This window comes from Macrobrachium rosenbergii, chromosome 17 (assembly GCF_040412425.1).
Source record: "Macrobrachium rosenbergii isolate ZJJX-2024 chromosome 17, ASM4041242v1, whole genome shotgun sequence".
NCBI classification, from domain to species: Eukaryota; Metazoa; Arthropoda; class Malacostraca; order Decapoda; family Palaemonidae; genus Macrobrachium; species Macrobrachium rosenbergii.
In genome coordinates, this window is record NC_089757.1 from 6,931,472 (window position 1) to 6,951,269 (window position 19,798).

Here is a 19,798-nt window from a genome sequence, read left to right on the forward strand (position 1 = left end):
TTAAGAACTGTTTTATAAGTTTTTATTGCAGAACTTGTTTTTTCCTTGAGAACAAGAAATTTCACTTAAAGGTTCCAGCTGGGGTTTTCGTTCAGTTGCGTTTGGAGGAATGAAGTCTCGTCCAGTACTGTTATTCTAATTTATTTAGTTGGGGAGTCTAAAGGAGATGCCCAGAGGTCCATTCAAATTCACAACCCGCAGCGGTGCTCAACAAGTTTTGTAACGGGCTTGAAAGTTCCGGGAAAACGGAAGCGGGAAATTCAGTTTTGCCACCGACGGCGTATGAAGGTGCGCTTGTGTGCGTACGCCCAACCGTACGCCTTGCCAAGAGAATGGACTGCGTCTGCAGGAGAGACCCGGTAGTGCGACGATGAAAAAGAGCTCCATCCTGGCTTCCGCAACCCTCTCGCTCGCTCTTCCTCTCGCAGCCCAGTTTGCAACGGAGATTCGCTGTGAGTAGACGTTCGTTCTCGACGCCCCGAGTCACTCGACGGAGCTTCGAAGAGGTTGGCTGTTTGGAAAAACGTTTGCGTTGCCTTCTGCTTGTTGGCTTTTTGAAACGTTTTCGTTCGGTCTCAGATTGAATGTAAATGTTTGTATTAGAAGGTAAAAGACACTACGCATACGCAAGAACAGTTTAATACTTTTAATGAGACAATTTTCATGAGCACAAAAAGTTATTGTAACTTAAGACGGAGGACTTCACTGCAACAGAATACTTACGAAATATGTTATCACTGAATATGTAAAATCATTGACGATTTTTTTAGAGTTCTAAAACTTTAAGACAAGTTGCACAGAACCTAAAGAGTGACAAGCATCAGTAGATGTAGCTTTTACTCTTTCCTTACCAAAATGATTATTTGAACTTTAAGAGTGACACGTTAGCAATATCTGCATTCAGTAGTTGTAGCTTTTTCACTTTGCCTAACCAAATGATTATTTGTGGCTTTAATTTGCTCTTATTATATGCTGTACTGTACATTATTTTGACCTCTGCGCTTTGAACTTCAAATAGCCTTTACCTGTCTACACTTTTTATGCTGTGTATATAATTGTTCATGTGACACATTTAGTAGCTTTAAAGATGTTATTTAGTAGCTTTAAAGATGTTTACTTTCATATGATACTATTTGAAATATATATATATATATATATATATATATATATATATATATATATATATATATATATATATATATATATATATATGTGTGTGTGTGTGTGTGTGTGTGTGTGTGTCTGTGTTTATATATGTGCGTGCGTGTGTATGCGTATGCATACATATATAAATCAATAAATACGTTTCTCATATAGATGTAAATGTGTTCGAAAAAATTTCTCTTGGATCAGTGCATCAGTTTTTACGATTTATTGTACAATTGTCAAATATGTGTAGTCAATGAATATTTTTTTCGTACAAAGAAAAATAACCCTTTCTGTCGTGAATCAAATGTTTAAAGTCGTTTACCTCTTCAGATTTGCATGTTTTCCTGCGCAACTTCTTCCCTTGCCTAATAGTTGTTGACATATTTTCTCGTTACTGCTGTTTTGCAAGTCAAAAGGACATGTTTTTACCCCCTTCGTCCTTGTTTTGGTGGAGCCACTCTGCTTTCAGCTGGAAATTCACCCTTTTTATTGACTGTTCTGTTAGGGTATAATGTTAATGTATTTAAAGTTGAAGTTCTCCAGGGCCTCTGCAGGCAGGCGCTGATCTCCTGTTTCTTAGGCCGACAGCCAGTGGGGACAGGTCCCAGTGCCTATGACATGTGGCCACATTTATATAAATGCATGGGGGGATTTTTGATACAACCGTCCGGTATTGGGGTGAAGTGTGGGTGGTGAGCACGAATGAAAGCAGTTGAAATGAATTAATTTCGTACGAGTATGTGGCTGAGGAAGGATGAGGTGTACAGAAACAGTTAAATGGTTATCGTTGGTGACAGGGTAGATTAGAGTATCCTAAGATTTTTTCTGATTTCGTAAGAAAGGTGGAAGACGATTGATGGTTGAAAAGAATGTTTAATTGGGAGATGTTGAAAGGAGGGAGATAGAGAAGACCTTGAAAATGTTGGATAGATGGAGTGGAAGAGGTACGAGAAAACAAGTGCTTTTATATCCAGGTTGTGTCGAACCCCATACACAAACGTTGCACTTTCACACCTCTCTTGCACAATCTTGTGCATCCTGAATTTACAAGCCTTTATTGTCTCGTACCTCTTTCACTCCATCTGTCCAACACTTTCAAGGTCTTCCTTTCTTTCTTCCTCTCAACACTGTGGTTTCTTAGAGTGTCTCAAGGTGTGAGGGTATTAGCCCCACGCCTTTTCCTAGACTTAGTTAGTTGAGGCAGTTTTATTTCACAGAAGAGAAGTGTGAGTGTGAACGGAGATGAAAGAAAAGTGCTGGATAGTAGCGTAAATTGTTTGCGTAACACATGTAGTATATGTAATGAATTATAAGGGCGAGAAGCGTGAGATACGTAGACGTTGATGAATCAGTGTTTTGAGGTCGCTTGCTCATGTGGGGAGAATGAAGATCCGGAAAGTGCTGAATAGATGGCATAGAGAGGAAGGTTGATGTATATGAACAATCTCATCAGGAAGTTGTAAGAGGAAGGTTTATGTATATGAACAATCTCATCAGGAAGTTGTAAGAGGAAGGTTTATGTATATGAACAATCTCATCAGGAAGTTGTAAGTATAGGGTTCATCCATGATTCAGCAGTTAAGTGTGAATATGACAGTAGCTGATGTGCTGTTTACTTCTAGAGCAGCCCCTGGTTATGTTTATATATATATATGAGCTTGTTGGCGTTTGCAATACGCGCTGGAACCCGTGGCTGCTATCCCCTTCCCTCCCGATCCCCTACCTACCCGGCCACCACCCGGGGCGGACAAACAGGTTTGCAGGAGGAGGGTGGATGTCTCCCCTACCCTCCTGTTCCCCTACCTACCCCGCCCCCACCCGGGGAAGACACACTGGTTTGCATGGGGTGGTGGTTGTGTCATGTCTCCCCTACTGTCCCCCAGGGGAGGACAGACAAGATTATATCCTCTCGGATTTTTTATTATTATAATATATATATATATATATATATATATATATATATATATATATATATGTGTGTGTGTGTGTGTGTGTGTGTGTGTGTGTGTGTGTGTGTGTGTGTGTGTGTGTATAATTCCTCTTAACTTCTCGAATTCTTCACGCTTTTTCGACACACTTGTCGCTTCAAAGCCTTAGATACAAGTGCATTTGGACCTAAGGCTTTGTAGTGACGAGCTTATCAGAAAAGTGTAAAGAATTCAAGGAGTTAAGAAGGCATTGTGGTTATGGCAGTCGCATCTCTCTCTCTCTCTCTCTCTGTATATTATATATATATATATATATATATATATATATATATATACATACATATATATATATATATATATATATATATATATATATATATATATATATATATATATATATATATATATATAAAATTCTATCACTTACACAGTTGTTCAGTGCATTAATACAATTAATAACAGGACCTCATTTAAACTGGATGGTATCTAGCGGAGATAATTATTCAGGAAAAGTTACAAGCTTTCCAGGACTAACTATCCTCATCGTCTGGTAGCTGTAGCTTATAACTTTTCCTGAATAATTATCTCTGCTAGTTACCAGCCAGTTTAAATGAGATTTTGTTATTAAATATATATATATATATATATATATATATATATATATATATATATATATATATATATATATATATATATGTATTAGTATCTATATATATATCTATATCTATGTATATAAATTACACACACACACACACACACACACACACACACACACACACATATATATATATATATATATATATATATATATATATATATATATATATATATATATATATATATGTATGTATTTATGTATACATATATACATATATTTATACATGAATTAACATTTATTTATTATTATGGTACATCGGTTTAAGCGTGCAGAAAGACAAATATTTATCCTTAGAACATAAAAATTAGTGTAAAAATAACTTGGAAAAACGTAACAAGCTCTGGTGTTCAAGAAGGGAATGTCCTTGAATTGGCTGAATTCCAGCACAAAAAAAAAAAAAAAATTTTAAAAACCATGAATTTTGTTTGAGCAGATTTTCATATACACAAGAATTGTGTACAGTTTAATGTATATATATATATATATATATACATGTGTGTGTGTGTGTATACTGTGTGTGTATATGTATGTATATATATGTATGCATACCCACTTGTCAATGCTGGTCTTTCAGTTAGCAAATTTAAGCAGCGAATTTCAGTGAGGTAGGTTTGGGGCTACAGCCGCATCCCATACACACTTGCAGGAAAACTAGGTGAGCACCTCACTAAGGAGAGAAAGCAAATGGTGAAGAAAAGTGCAAAGATTTAGAAAATAATTTCTTCCAACATTCACCTGTTCCTCTGGAGAGGGTGGCTCTAGGTTGGTAACAACTTTCCGGCTTTGTCAGCAAGCCTTAGGGACACGTTTGCTAGCCCCTGTGTCTTTTTTCTGGACCCCAACAGAAACTGGTACCCAGGAATTGTGAGCCACTATCCCATCCTTAGCTGAAAGGAAGGGCATGGTCGTGATTCGATGGAATCTACTAGATCTTTGCGAGCTTTGGACTAGGAATTAGTGCACTGGCTCGTCTCTTGCAATATCAAAAAGGTACTAAGACCCTAGAAATATATATATATATATATATATATATATATATATATATATATATATATATATATATATATATATATATGTGTGTGTGTGTGTGTGTGTGTGTGTGTGTGTGTGTGTGTAACTGATTCACAAGATATGGAACATGATGAATTTATAGATAAAGGCAAATGCCACGAAAGAAATAATGAAACAACGGAGTGGTTGCTGGGTCTTTTGACAAATGGGTTATACCAGCAGACTGATGAAAAATATAAAAACAATTTTACAAGGTCGTATAATACAGGGGTCCAAACAATACATGCCAGGGCTAAGGTTGAAATTACAGCTGGAAGTAAGCTGTATAATTGAAGATTCTAAAAGATTTCAGGAAGAGAAATCTTTCAATATGGCAATCACTGAACTGTCAGTCCAATTGATCCTGTGTGGGTTTCCACTTCAGTGAATGAATGTTGCATTGGATGTTTGCCCAGTTTTTGACAGAATGCTTGTGCTGCTTAATTCTCACTTCTAAATCATTACTAGATTGACCTATATGAAAAGAAGAGCAGTCCAAGCATGGAATTTTATATATTATATGATGTTGCTTTCCTTATGAATTTTTTATTAACATTTTTTATTGTGTTATTATAGGAAAAAACCAAGTTGACATTAAAAGATTTTAACAATGATTTTATGGTTTCAAAACCACTAAAGTCATTGTTAAAATCCTTTAATGTCAACCTGGATTTTTCTTATAATAACACACTAAAAGGAATGTTAATAAAAATAGCCCTAAGGAAAGCAACAACATATATATAGTCTATAAAATTCCATGCTGGGACTGCTCTTCTTTTATATAGGTCAATCTAGTAAGGATTTAGAAGTGAGAATTAAGCTGCATAAGTATTCTGTCAAGAGTGGGCAAACATCCAATGTAATATTCATTCATTCAAGTGAAAACTCACTAAGGATCAATTGGACTGACAGTTCAGTGGTTGCCAGATTGAAAGATTTCTCTTTATGAAATATTTTAGAAAATCTGCAATTATACAGTTTACTTCCAGCTGTAATTTCAACCTTAACCGTGGCATGTATCACTTGGATCCCTGTATTAGTAAAATGTTCAAGAATAGCCATACAGATAAAGTCACTGACTTAATTACTAATTAGTTACCCTATATATATTTTCTATGTAATCGTATGTTTAATAGATTTTTTGAAAATGTTCATTTGGCAAAAAATTTTTTTTGTTTACCAAAAGGAGAAAATGTGGTGTCCTTTTATAAATATGTAATCCTTTAATTGACTCCTCCATGCTTGCGAGCGAGTTGGGCCTAATCCTTTGTAAAACCTCAAAGATTTAGCTTTGCTTTGGTAGGTCCACTAATTCTTCAACTGTGTTGGATTCCAGGTGCATCTGTTCCTTATAATCCCCATCCCCAAGGATATCTGTGTCATCTGTCAATTTATAGGATCTTTCTTGTTAGCTTATTTTTATATTTTTCATCATTCTCATTCTATTGTTTGACTTTTTTGTGACTTTGGAATAAGGAATGACACGTTTTCATTTGCTTGTAATGCATGTAACAGTTGAATTTACATATAATACATTTGTTGTTTAAATATGATCATATGAGTATTATCTTTAATTTTTATTTGACATTTAAGAGCCGTTTGCAATCGGAATTGTTATCTGTGCTTGAAAAAAATATGTACATATTTTCTTATTATTCATATTTGTATAAGACGGTCGATACAAAATTTTTTGCGAGAATATTTAAATTTTTTTTTATTTACCTACAACCACCCTACCACACTCACGGGCCGTAGTTGGACAACTGGCTATGCTGACATAAGGCCGGCATGATCTGGACGAATGAACCACCAACATTTCTTTTCCCAAGGACAGGGTGGATGACTCCATCTTCCTATTTTTGAGAAACACGAGTGGACTGGAATATTGAAATGTTCCTGCTGGATGCCAGGTTGTTTGCAGTCATATTAAAGAACAAATATTTGGGTGCGTAGGCGCTGTTGAACTTGCGGCTTTGAATTTTGATGAGAGCGTTTCTAGGTCCTTCGGGAGCTCTGTCGGGAAGAAAAGAATTTATTGGTCCTAAGAATTGTAGTCGAGTTTCGTTCTGTCGGAGCTTTCTTCGCTTCTTTTGTTTTCGAACGGTTTGCGTGGTTTACATTGGTTTTGTTTTCGTTTAAATTTGACACTGGAGAATGACAAGACTAAGTCTTGACGTGATGGGAAACGTGTATGTTACGTATGCATTATTTTATACTGTATATTCAGTGCAGTATACTTATGTATGCGTTAGTTTTAATTACGTAAAAGTGTATATTCTGTAGGTATACAGTGTTATTTGTGCATGCATGTGTATTGTGTTTTTCTGTTGACAAACGCGTTTATTTCGTATGCTTATATAATGTAGTGCCCATATGCACTGTAATGGTGAATGCGGACATGAATATATTACAGATATCTGCTGCATCTCATATACGTCGCTTTCTGCTGAATGAGAAGAAAGACAAAGCTAGTTTGATGAGACGCTGCATTCTGGAAGTAACTCCCTCGCTCTTCTGCGTCTTTAGATGCGAGAGCTCTTGTTTGAAGTTGTTTTTTTTAAATTAGCTGGAATTGCGAATACGAGGGGATTGGTCTTAGCATTCAGCCTGGGGTTACGTGCGCTTGTTTATTTTTGAGAGAGAGAGAGAGAGAGAGAGAGAGAGAGAGAGAGAGAGAGAGAGAGAGAGAGAGAGTGTATTTTATGACAGCAGGTCTTTACTGAACTTGATAAAAAAAGAAAGACTATTCGTTTGAAGCAATTCCGTTACTGAGTCTAGGATAGATAAGAGGTACTCAGTACCATTTCGCTTTTTAAAAACTTGATGCTTTATATGAGAGAAAAGAGCAGAGGTCGAGATGTGTTCCCTCAGAACATTTTACACACACACACACACACACACACACACACACACACACACACACACACACACACAAAAAGAAATGAACCGCTGTAAACGCCACGCTCTCTTGAAACTCACCTCCGGCGAGGCAAAATAATGCCAAGGAGAAATTGCGACCGTCCCAGGCTTCTGCGAAAGTCCAAGGGGGTCACTTTTGAACTCTTCCACCTCATTAAAAAATCATTTCACTTGGAACTCTTAGGCGGCTTTTATACCCCCTCTGTTTTTTATTATTTTTGCTTTTTATTATTTTTCTCTTCCGACCCGGAGAACTGGAAAACTAGCGATAATTAGAATTCTCATTACTTTTTCTAATCCTCGGTCTTATTCTGTCTGACAGACCCATAATTGAATCGCTCTTATAAAAAAAAAAAAAGTTGAGGACTCAAGTTAAATAATCGTTCTCTCGCGCTCTTCTCGACGGAAACGGTGATAGCTGAGATTGAAAGGGTCTCATTACTTCCCTTTTATCACTTCTAATGTGAATTTAATGCTTTTGTGATACGGAAGATATCTAATATGGCGTCCGGACAATTCGGTACCGGACAATTCGCTACCGGACAATTTGGTGCCGCACAATTCGGTACTAGGACAATTTGGTACCGGACAGTTCGGTACCAGACAATTCAGTAACGGAAGGCTTTTAACTAAACTATTCATTTGAATAGAGAATATAGAATTTAGGCCATTCATCTCTAGAAGGAAAATTGATCGTAAGAAGTTTGTAAGCGCGTAGCAGGAGGAAAACCCCGCATTTGCATTAGAAAACAATTTTTAGAGGGTGGAAAATCAGATGGAAAAAAAAGAATATAAACGGAGGTACAATAAAAGAAACGAGAGAGGCTGCAGCTAGGGGCCGAAGGGACGCTGCGAAGACCCTCAAGTAATGAGATATGATTAATCTAAGTCAAGTGGTGGTGTCCTATTCATTCGTATATTTTGGACTTGTTTTAAAGTATAGCATTTTTACTGTGGAATTATTTTCCAACTGAATTTTAGCAGCAGTTATCAGCCCATGAGGTATGGAATGGCCACTTGCGAGGTTATAAGTTTGGAGAAGTGAAGAAATCGGTCGATAACGAAAACTACGTTTACAATAAACAAAGAAAATGCTGGTGGTTCAAAAATTTACTGGCGGTGTGAAAATCGCTCGTGCAAAGCTCGACTTCATACAGATGAACATTTTGAAATACTGCAAGTGTATGATTTTCTTGTTTTAGTATTGTGTCCAATAATAAATGCAAAAACTCATCATGTCAATTAAGCCTGAATGAGCGAAAGGTCCCACATAACTTGGTGAGAGAAATAACTTTTGTTTCAGGGCGTCGGTGATAGAGGAGGCTGTGGGAATAAGGTTATAACTTTTAATAGTATACTATGGAATGTGCATGGCAGAATATTAATTGAGAGTTAAGATAGATAACAGAAAAGGATTGATAGGAAAGAGGTTGTGTGGCTCAAGCGTTTGCTATTAAACGGTTATGGGAAGTGACAAAGTAAAGGAAAAACAGCTGTGTATGGCATACTTGGACCTAGAAAGAGCCTGTGATTCAGTTTATAGAGAGGCAATGTAAAGGGTGTTGAAGATATATGGTATGATAGATAAAATGTCAATAGTAAAAAAAGTTTTTATGATGGAAGTGAAATGTAATAGAGTTTGTAAGAGGGCGAGTGATGGTTTGATGTAAACATGGGCCCGAGGCCATTTTGTGTTATGTTTCCGAGTCTGTTTACCATCATTATTTGTTTGGGAGTGAATATAGATGATGGTAAGAAAAGATATGAGGTGAACCACAGAATAAATGAAGCAAGGAGAGTAGCAGGATGTGTGCAAAAGATTTGCAGGATAATGATATGAATCAAAGGTGGAAATGTTGCTGGAACGATCCTTTTGAAATCGAAGCGTGGGTGTTGAATGTAAATGAAAGAGAAAATTTGGAAGTAGCAGAGATGAAATGATTGTAGGGTATGTTGGTGGATTAGATTCTTTTGAGATAGCTCAGCTATTTAGCATGGGGGACGATAGGCTAGCGAAGAGAGTATTTAACGCAGAAAAGTTAGGGTAATGAGAAGAGAAAGACCCAGATGGCATGAAAGAGATATTGAATAGGAAGGACCTCAACGTCTATGAGCGAGTATGAGCGAAGAAAAGAGGTTGAATGGTGCAGTGCGTGTACCGTACTCGAAGAGGTGCTGATAGGCCTTCTTTGTAGTATTGTGAAGCGCTAATGCTGTGGAAGTTTTCTGCACTAGGGGTCTTTCGTTATGAATCCGTAAAATTGTGATATTGTCCGTGATCATCGTCATTTTTAGTTTACTGTAAATGAAAACTAATGGGATGGTATTTGTCTGCCCGTCCGCGCTTTCTTTGTCCGCCCTCGGATCTTAAAAACTACTGAGGCTAGAGGGCTGCAAATTGGTCTGTTGATCATCGATCCTCCAATCAGCAAACATACCAAATTGCAGCCGTCTAGCCTCAGTACTTTTTTTTATTTTACTTAAGGCTAAAGTTAGCCATGATCGTGCGTCTGGCACCGCTATAGATGCCAAAAACACAGGCCACCACTGGGCCTTGACTGAAAGTTTCATGGGACTCGGCTGAGAGTTTCACACAGCATTATACGCTGTACAGAAAAGTCGATAGCGCCGAAGAAACTTCTGCCCATTTTTTACTCGTTTTTTCATGGAGCCACTCCTTGTTAGAGAAACATGCATAATATTAAAAAGAATATATATATATATATAAAATTATGTATACATATACATATACATATTTATATATAAAACTGAATAATTTTCAAACAGTGTACTCGATGCACATTTTACGACCAATGAAGATTATATTATTCCGTTTTAGTTCCAGTTGCAACAGAGAATAAAAAATGATTGATAAATTAAAACCCCAATATATCTTTGTTATATTATGAAACGCAAAGCTCCTTTGTGTCGAAAACATTGAGTTCTTTTTTTATTGCCTGCAGCGTAAATGCAAATTTCCTTCGGAAAGGGTTGCAGGGATTGCAAAGCGGTAGATTTTACTGTTAGCCTATGCCTGTAATTCACGTGAGATCTGGTGTAGCAATCGTTTTTATTACAGGAGCCAAAAGGTTTTTCCACCATCCACAAGGGGATTTTTTTTTGTATCTCCTTTTTCTTTTACTTTTAATTTTTTTTCTTTTTGCTTTGCTTTGGACCAACCCCATCACAAGTCTAGTTTTTTTTTTTTTCCAGCCAATTTTCCGAGCTCTTCGCTCGTGCGTTTTGTTTGACTATGATAGAGTATATTTTCTTTTGCAGCAGAAATATTTCCTTGGCTATAGATATTTCCCTGGAAAAATCAATTTTTTTTCTGGACCCTTTTTGTAAACTTTCCTTTTCTTTTTACTTTGCTTTTTTTGCTTCTGTATTTTATCCTTAAGTTTATTTCCTAACAACTGGAAATCCTTTCTTTTTGCAAAGTGTTCCTTGCATCAAATACAGCCCAGGGGTATCTCTGAATTCAGTTTCTTAAATTGCAGTCGTTGGGTTGCTTAAAACGTTTCTTTTACCCTGACTCTTTCACCCACAGGGAGTTTCTTTCATTCCCAAGGGATGAGGACCCAAAGGCAGTCAGCATAATAATACAGGGTTATAATTTTTAATATTTTTGTGCTGATTTTTCTTTGTTGTGGTTCTTAGAGTCCCTAGAGCTCTACAAACCTCCTCATTACACAATACACAAGCAGTAATAAAAAAGATGACCGGAGGTAATCTTGGTCACAGGGGATCATATACCTAAATATGGTCGTGTGGACCATTATAATGACACTTAAATATGGCCATGGAAACACTGAGGGCATGCAAATGTGGTATGCGGGCGACCTTTGAATGCATCTGAATGTGAGCGGGGGAGACCATAATTGAAGACTCCTGATTATGATTAGAGGGGACCAGTTTTCTCGAACACCAAATACTGCCTGAATGTGGAACAGCATCGACGAATTGAGCCTTTCCAGTCACTGATTTACGCCCACGTGGCATTTACTGAAGCTTTTCTGGGTCGTCCATTCGGCTGGATGACTTTTAATTGGGGAGAATTGACTCCGTGGTAGAAAGGCCCGTGGGAACCCAACAGTAGGGAAAAATATGACTCCAAAAAATAAGAATGGCGGCTGGAAGGTAAGGGTTTGCTTTTTGAATGAGAATGTGATGGATTTTAGAAGGGAAAATAATGACCCCCAGAAGGTTTATGGCGATCTGGAAGTGGACCAGACGATCTATGGGATGGCTGAAATGAAAGGGAACGGTCGACCTCTGGAAGGGAAAAAATGGGAATTCGGAAATAGATTGTCGGCTGTGATGGAAAAATAGGCGCTTTGGAAGAATTGGGTGACACTGAAAGAGTTTGTAAACAATGATGCCTGAGGAAAGATAATAGTGACATGTATTATTTGCGTATGAGGCCATTATTGCTAAGATTAGATGGAAGTCAGGTTTTTTATTTTTAGTCACCAGGCATTCTCCTGCCTCTGTCATCTAGAGGAGATCTCACATTTTAGGCTTCATTAACCTGTAAAATTCTTGTTACAGTCAGCCTAGAAGTGTTCTCAGGTAACTGACTCCACTGTGCTCTTGCATTTTGGAATTCTCACTCTTCTTGTTTCCTTATAACTTCTTTCAACAGGAATTCTCGCGCGTTGTGTAGGATGGAACTTAACATCTTTAACCTTGTTGTGGTTGTATATCCTTATTTATTTTTAAGTCGTATAATTGAAATGGGTGATCTTGTTGACTTATCCCCGATTCAGCAGTTGAGGTATTTCTTGGGAGCCAATTAGAGGAAATGGCTGAATGTTAAAAAGATTATAAAACAGTGTACATATCCAGTTATACACTTTTTCCCTTCGAGGGGTGGCTCTGCATGATGTGTTAACTTTAAGATTCTCAGCCTTGCGGTCAGCTAACTGCTAGGTGCTTAATTCACAGTGGGGTTTTCAGGAAATTGTGCTATGTTGTCTTCCCCCATCCGATATCGAACTCGGGATTTTTGCTGTTGAGGCAAGGCAGGTAACTGCAGTTACCGGTACTCGTGTGTGCTGAGTACCATGGCCCTTCCTGTGTTTAGTTTGGATTTTTCGTCATAGAAATAATTACACACACACACACACACACACACACACATATATATATATATATATATATATATTATATATATATATATATATATATATATATATATATATATATAGTATATGTATATATATATATATATATATATATATATATATATATATATATATATATATATATATATATATATATATATATATATATATATGTAGCGGAGTGGAGTGGAACTTGAAGGTATTGCCTGGGTGGGTGGAACTTCCCAGGATCCAGGGGTCTTAGCAAAGGTGAGGCAACCGCTGTACCCCTCAGCCATGTTCCTACTTTGTCTGATTTTATTCTGCAAAGGTGGGCGTGGGGTCGCGTGCCTGCGTGACAGTACTTAAAATTATTATCATATCTATGGATACTTGAATGTGCAACATATTGCTATACTGGGATAAACGTCTTCCATTTTAACTTCACATAGTTTTAATGACTCACAGGCAAGGTTAAGAAGCAATGAGCCTTAGGTGAGGTATCATAACATTTTGCAAGGTTGCAGTATTTTGAGGTAATATGCTATAAATAAGAATTTCCTTTGATGCGTATATTCTCCTCCGAGAAAAATGTCAAATATAAAAAAAAACCTGTCCTTTAAAGAAAAACAGAAGAAAGGAGAGAAAAATATGAGGTTTAAGTCTTCTTTTCTGCGACCTTTATCTTTTTATTCCCGTTCTTACCCAATTCATATTACCACACTGGTGAGATAGCGAGCCTTGTTAATGGAAGTATATGAACGTTCGTAATAGAGCCATTTGTCTTCTCTTCGGATACCATTTTCGTTGGCGTGTGCCGACTCCCGTAGCCCTTCTGTCAGAAATTTATGCCCCCTGTTTAGTGTGGGTTGTTCGTCACAGAAATAATTGAATACCTTTCACGTCAGGAATCCTATGAAAGGTCAGTACCAGAGTTGTAAAAAGGCTTCTCTTGTCTTTATCTGAATGTATTATAGCAAAAATCAGTGTTGATGACACTGGAGCTGTTGCGAGGTGGCAGGATGACATCCGCTTTCGCTTCTCAACCTGTTTGGTTAGAAAATTCTCTGAATTAGCAGAGAAATGATACGGCTTGTGATGATGTACTCAGGCGTTATGAGTGAACTTTGACGGGTTTTCATGTTCGTGAAGTCTGTTCTTAGTGAATATATATTATTGTTGTTTGCTGAAGTAGAAAGTGTGTCATTTTATACGTTAACTACTTGGATTCAGTAACTGTGTATTAAACATTTAATTCGCATATTCATATGTGTTGAACTTTTTGTTTCATACGTACAGACAGGCAGTGAATTCCTTTAATACCTACAGTACATATATAAACACATTTACAACGAAGTTCTTGTTTCATACTTGAAAGCAATCACGGTAAAATTGAAATTATTTCATATATATGCATACGTACATGCTCACATACTATGAATTTCTTGCTTCGTACATACATCTTGTCAAGTACTTTGAGATTCCTTTTAGCGAAAGGCTACACTTTCCTTACTATATTGGAGTGTCATGACCCTTCTCAGGTCACCAGTTCGCCTTTTTACTTAATTGTTTTTGGGGATTTATGCAAGCGTTACGTGGCGTTATAGTGTTTAAGAGAGAATGCCATACTACTTTAATGCTTGCTTTAGTCACTTTGACTTGTATTGCTAGTTAATTGCTTACTTTTTCTGTTTGTTGATTTATCATAATCAGTTTCTTATTGTCTCGTCTTTGCTTTAGTTTGTTACGATTGGACTTCCTGCTTGGCCTTTCAGGCTTGCTCCAGACACATGCTTGTGCATTTTGAATAATAATGTTAAAAATATTAACGTTTGATTTTCCGTCAGCTATTTTTATAGATTGACTACTCTTTATTCTGTGTTGTGGTGATATGCTTCTTATTTTCTAGTTGATGTGTTGAATTGTCTGTGGTTCTTCCATTATTTTATGGGTTTTTGCGGTATCTTAAACATATTTCTACTTTAATTCTTCCGGTACTGGAGTCAGAGAGTGTTCTGTGAAAACAGGACAGTCAAGGCTAAATTTTGGAAATGTGATACAGTTCTGTCTGGAACCAAGAGTTATATTGTCTGCTTGTCAGTCTTCCACTGTCTAGGTGCCTGTTACTGACAGCCAGTGGGCCTCTTGGTTTGTTACTGACAGTGATGGACAACAGAAGAAAACACATTGATAGAAAAAATAAATCTTTTTAAAAGGAGATCTCTAAAATTCTTGGGTTGCAGATCTCTCTCTCTGTAGGTGAATGATGTATGTGCGCGCGCCAGTGTGTGTTTATGTATCTGTTTGTTTGTACTTGTGCCTCTGCGCATATGAGAGCTCGCGTTTGTGTACACGTACTCTTGTGTTTTATTTTTTTTTATGTGTGCATGCCTTTGTGTATGTGGGTGACTTATTGTATGTGCACTTGTGTATGCTTTAGAACTCGTTTGGGTCTCTGTGCATTTATAGGCGGGCGCATTAGCGTGTATTTATTTTATCCTTTACCTCTGTGTGCGTGTGCATTTGTGTGTCTAAGTGTGGCGTGATCGTCAGTCTGTCGATCTCCAAAGGTAAACGTGCGTGTGCATATGTGCGCCCGCGCGTGAAGCTTAACAACTCTCTTCCTGAAAAGTGTCCTCTGCCAAGTGAAACGTATGTGCCATTTTTGTGAAGTCTTCCGTGGTTTTATTCTCGCCACACGTCACCCACACTGGGAGATGTTGGGGAGAGAGAGAGAGAGAGAGAGAGAGAGAGAGAGAGGTTGAAGGTGGTGGAGGAGGGAAAGGAGAGCGTATTGGTTGATAAAGAGGATGAGGGGAGAATTAGGAGACTAAAGAACAGGTCGCGAGGGGAAGTAGGTAGTATTTAGGGTAATGGAAAACGGGAAGGGGTTGAGGCCACACGGAAGTAGAGGGAGAAGAGTGAGGAGGAGGAGGAGGAGGAGGAGGAGGAGGAGGAAGGATGGCAGTAGGGGAGAGAGGTAGGAAAACTTATCAGGGTGAAGAGGACATTAGACCTTTCATTTTGACCAAAGGAGGATCACTACCGATACTTCTACTTCAGCTCCAACTAGTAGTACTACTACTACCACCACCACCACCACCACCACCACCACACCACTAATTATTAGTAGTAGCAGATCAAAGGTGAAAGCTGCTCCTTCCCCACCCCTTCAAGAGGTGTCTTTCGCTTCCTCCATTCATGTAATGGATTCCATCACGCCTGAACTACATTGGGACATGAGGATGTCCGTACCCTCGGACCTAGCATGAAGAAAATGAGGTAAATTTGGCACTCTGTAGGTGAAGATGTCACGTCATTTATGAAGTCATTTTTCCATGCAACATCGTTGTTTATAGATATGAATTTATTTGACAACGAATACGCACTTTCCTGGTGTGTCTGTTCCAAAGTCGTGACTGAAGGAACGTACGATGCAGACGCCGTTCTGACACAATATTTCGGGTCAGGGGTCATGGATGAGGAATGAGACAGGTATGCTGCACTTTGTCAAATATTTCTCTCCGAGAACCGTCTCTTATTTTCGTGAGGGGTCGAAATCTCGTGGTTTGAGGGTCATAGTTTCGTGTTGTCGTTGTTTGTTCCTTTGTGTGTTGTTTTATGAAATATATTTTGAGTTCTGTTACGTGTTTGGACAGTTATAATTCTTCCGTGGCTGTGGTCCCGTGTACTGAGTTGTTACTCCGTGTTGAGGGGGTCACAGTCCCAGGTTTTAAGGGGCCGTCCTTTTATATTTTTCTGTTTAGTTCCGTGTTTTTCCATCGTACTTTTCTCTCTTATTGTCCGTGTTTTCGGACAGTACTCTTTTCCGTAGTTTCCGCGCTTTGGGATCTTACCTTTTCTGTCTTTAGTTACGTGTTTCCGGATCGTACCTTATGTGTCTGAGGTACGTGTTTTCAGATCGTAGCTTTTCTGTCGTAGTTACGTGTTTTCGGATCGTTTTCTGTCTAATTTACGTGTTTTCGAATCGTACTTTTTCTGTCCTAGTTCCGTGTTTCCGGATCGTACTTTTTCTGTCCTAGTTCCTTGTTTCCGGATCGTACTTTTTCCGTCCTAGCTCCTTGTTTCCGGATCGTACTTTTTCTGTCCTTGTTCCGTGTTTCCGGATCGTACTTTTTCTGTCTTGGTTCCGTGTTTTCGGATAGTACTTTTTCTGTCCTAGTTCCTTGTTTCCGGATCGTACTTTTTCTGTCCTAGTTCCTTGTTTCCGGATCGTACTTTTTCCGTCCTAGCTCCGTGTTTTTTCGGATCGTACTTTTTCTGTCCTAGTTCCGTGTTTTCTGATCGTACTTTTTCTGTCCTAGTTCCGTGTTTTCTGATCGTACTTTTTCTGTCCTAGTTCCGTGTTTTCTGATCGTACTTTTTCTGTCCTAGTTCCTTGTTTTCGGATCGTACTTTTTCTGTCCTAGTTCCTTGTTTTCGGATAGTACTTTTTCTGTCCTAGTTCCTTGTTTCCGGATCGTACTTTTTCTGTCCTAGTTCCTTGTTTCCGGATCGTACTTTTTCCGTCCTAGCTCCGTGTTTTCGGATCGTACTTTTTCTGTCCTAGTTCCGTGTTTTCTGATCGTACTTTTTCTGTCCTAGTTCCGTGTTTTCTGATCGTACTTTTTCTGTCCTAGTTCCGTGTTTTCTGATCGTACTTTTTCTGTCCTAGTTCCGTGTTTTCGGATCGTACTTTTTCTGTCCTAGTTCCTTGTTTTCGGATCGTACTTTTTCTGTCTAGTTCCCTGTTTTCGGATCATACCCTTTCTATCTTAGTTACGTGTTTCGGATCGGACTTGTTTTGTCTTGGTTCCGTGTTTTCGGATCGTACTTCCGTTTTTCAGGGCCCCATAATTCGTTCTTTGAGAGGGAGTCGTAATTACAAGAAGTCTCATTCTGTCGTATTTATTTTTGCGTCTCTTTTAAGATAAGCCGTGTTGTTTTCTTTTCAGGGCGTTGAGATTGATGAATAATTCTCCTTAATGGATGTTGTGTATTTTTTCTTTCCTTCTGACGTGTATTCGGTGCTTGTACTGCTTAGAGGGATCTTTGGTGCAAACATGAAATGTTGGAAACATTGCCCTTTTATTTATTTATCAACTGGCTTTTTTATATACTGAATTTTGATCCAGTCATCAGTGTCTCTCTCTCTCTCTCTCTCTCTCTCTCTCTCTCTCTCTCTCTCTCGAACTTTTAACGAAGTAACCTAAAGATTGAAGTTCCTAGGGAATATAATTACTGGAAACGTAACTCCCCAATGATAACTTGCCCTGCGCCAAAGTTTTAATTAGTGTGAAAGTGATGATGTTATTCAGGAGTTGGAAAAAAGGTTTATTTGTCTTCTTTTCCTTAACTCCTCTATTAACAACGTAGAGATCATTTTTTCTTCGACCAAACTTACAAGGAAATGATTTTGTTTCCAGTCATATGACATTTTTATATTATTGGGGACTTCCGAATGTGTTTTCGAGTAGGCTTCAATTTGTCTGTCAGCAGTGTGGTATTTTCACCACGGAAAAAATAAATGCCACCTTTTCATTTATATCAGAAATTGCTACATGTGTGTATATAAGGTCCAAGATTTCAAGAGCCAAACTGCAAGTCAATTTTTTTGTTTCTAAAAACTGCGTATCTGTGCTTTGGTTTGCTGTCACGTTGGGACAGGTTTTTATGTGTATATAACATTTCCAATCTCTGCCCATCTTGCCCTCGGATAGAACTAGACGAAATACGAAGCCGTTATCAATATTTGGCTGTCAAGGAGGCAAGAAATTTTCCATTTCCGAACTAGACAACTGCTGCAGGCTAGTAAAAAGTTGCTTAAACATTGTATGTGTACTTGAAAGTTTGCGATATCAAAGAGGTTCACCTAAAGGTAGGAAGCGATGGTTTCGTTTCCAAATGCTTTTGTAACAGAGATAGCTCTGAGTCCATTTCTTTTGGTAGTCAGATCAGATTCCCGTGAACGTTTTTTTTTTTCCTTTTTTCGAAGCCTTTTCAAGTACATTTCTTCCCTTTTTCAGTGACTGTTGGGTCCCTGTGAACTTTTTTTTTTTTTCGTTTTATACCTCTCTGGTTTTTGTGAACACTCTTAAGTCCGTTTATTTGTTTTGGTCACTTCCGATTTTCTGATTTGCTTTTCATTTCATTTCTTTAGAAGTAAAATCCGATTCCTGTGAACTACTTTTTCTTGCGGACTCTTTTTACGTCCCTTTTCTCCAGTGACGTCCGGTTTCTGTGACCTTTTTTAGCTTATTTTTTTAAAAAAGTCAACTCTGGTGCTTGTCAGCACTCTAAGTTTGTTCGGTTTTGTTAATTTTTCAGTCTATCTCTTTTACTGTTCCTTTTTTCATTTTGATAAATTTCGGTTCCTTTGTAACCTTCAAGCCTTTGCAAGTCAAGTCTGATATCCCCGTGAACCCTTTTACGTCTATATCCTGTTGAGTGTAATCTGATTACTGCGAACACTCAAGTCCATTTCTGTTTAAGTCAAACTAAGTTCCTGTGGACTTTCTGCAGGACTTTGTTTATAGTCAGGTTTGGTTTCCCTGACCTCTTCAAGTCCGTTTCTTTTTTAATCAAGACCAAGTCTTTCGAATTCTTTAAAGTCCGCTTCTTTGTTAGGCATATCTGATTCCTGAGATAGCTTTCATGTCCATTTCTTGTTTGTTTAGCCAAGTCCTGTCGTATATCAGTTAATTTCAAACTCTGTTATTTTCTTCAGTTGCTTCATTATCGTTTTGAGTGAATAAAAATTCACTCAAAACGTGAACTTACTTGTAACTGAATAAGGAAAGCTTAAAAAGAAATTGCCTGAACTTAGAAGTGAATAAAAATTCACTTCTAAGTTCAGGCAATTTCTTTTTAAGCTTTCCTTATTCAGTTACAAGTAAGTTCACGCTCTCTTCGAGTTCATTCAATTACGTTCTAGGTTGACATTTTTTTTATGAAGTTCATCAATTTTTAAAGTTCAGCCCTTTTGTCTT

General features: G+C 37.9%; 1 protein-coding gene across 3 annotated transcripts in view; it reads left to right on the top strand.

Moving 5' to 3' along the window:
- The first annotated feature begins 424 nt into the window (after positions 1–424).
- LOC136847691 (neural-cadherin-like) overlaps positions 425–19,798 on the top strand; it is a 349,841-nt gene continuing 330,467 nt past the window's right edge. Inside the window, exon 1 of one of the 3 annotated variants that reach the window (XR_010855804.1) lies at positions 425–506. The gene's annotated coding sequence lies outside the window, so the exon portion shown is untranslated. The remainder of the gene's footprint in view (positions 507–19,798) is intronic. The other 2 variants (XM_067119506.1, XM_067119508.1) reach the window with 2 other exon arrangements.